Raw genomic sequence first — 337 nt, forward strand, 5'->3', positions numbered from 1 at the left:
GCACCACCATCACTACCACCATCCACACTATCTTTAGTCTTAGCACCTCCACCACTACCACCATCCACACCATTTTCAGTCTTAGCACCACCACCACTACCACCATCCACACCATCTTCAGTCTTAGCACCACCACCACTACCACCATCCACACCATCTTCAGTCTTAGCACCACCACCACTACCACCATCCACACCATCTTCAGTCTTAGCACCACCACCATTACCACCATCCACACCATCTTCAGTCTTAGCACCACCACCACTACCACCATCCGCACCATCTTCAGTCTTAGCACCACCACCATTACCACCATCCACACCATCTTCAGTCTTAG

This window comes from Cherax quadricarinatus, chromosome 9 (genome assembly GCF_038502225.1).
Source record: "Cherax quadricarinatus isolate ZL_2023a chromosome 9, ASM3850222v1, whole genome shotgun sequence".
NCBI lineage: Eukaryota > Metazoa > Arthropoda > Malacostraca > Decapoda > Parastacidae > Cherax > Cherax quadricarinatus.